Genomic DNA, 822 nt, shown 5'->3' on the forward strand with positions numbered 1-822 from the left:
GGAAAATGTTATATACCCCAAAATATCCCGAGGGAACATTTCAAAGCTTCAGAGATATAAGCTGGTATTGAAATCAAGCTAACCTCCAGGGTCCCAAATGGTGATTGACAAATACCTAAAACCTAAATATGTATTTGTATATGTACGTGAATTTATATGTGCATATATATGTATGCATATTATATATATGTATATAGATAGATAGATATGTGAATATATATGTGTGTGTGTGTGCATGTAGATAGATACCTGGATATAGATCAGAAATGAGATATTTTAATAGAACCTAATGATTTCACTACCCCAGAAGTTTGGCTCCCTTCTCTATGAAGTTTTGCAAAGACCCCAAAGGAACCAAGTTGGATATTATGTGAATTATGTGAGTGATTTACTCATATTTTCATTAAATTACTCTTATAAAATTACCTTTTAAGATATATTTGTTTGTCTCTCCATTGAAGTAACATTTACCAGTATATATTTTTAAATTTATTAACATGGATATATACCCAGGTATTGCTTTAATGGAAATGGAGTATTATATTATTACACATATATAGTTGTTTTTAAAATTAAGAATGGATATTAGCATATTAAATGTTCTTCCAAAAGAAGGTTTTTAAGACTCTAAAATATTTGTTAAATAGCTGGACAGAATTTAGTTAAATATTTTTTCTATCATTTGATATCAAGGGCTTTTTTTATTTAGTAAAAATACTACAATAAATACAATTGTTCATAAATCATATATGACACTCTATTATTTTTTATTTAAATCACATAGAATTTTCATTCTGTTATGCCAAGGACAACTTTATGTTC

Source organism: Enhydra lutris, unplaced genomic scaffold, assembly GCF_002288905.1.
Source record: "Enhydra lutris kenyoni isolate GAN:26980312 unplaced genomic scaffold, ASM228890v2 scaffoldscaffold68, whole genome shotgun sequence".
NCBI lineage: Eukaryota > Metazoa > Chordata > Mammalia > Carnivora > Mustelidae > Enhydra > Enhydra lutris.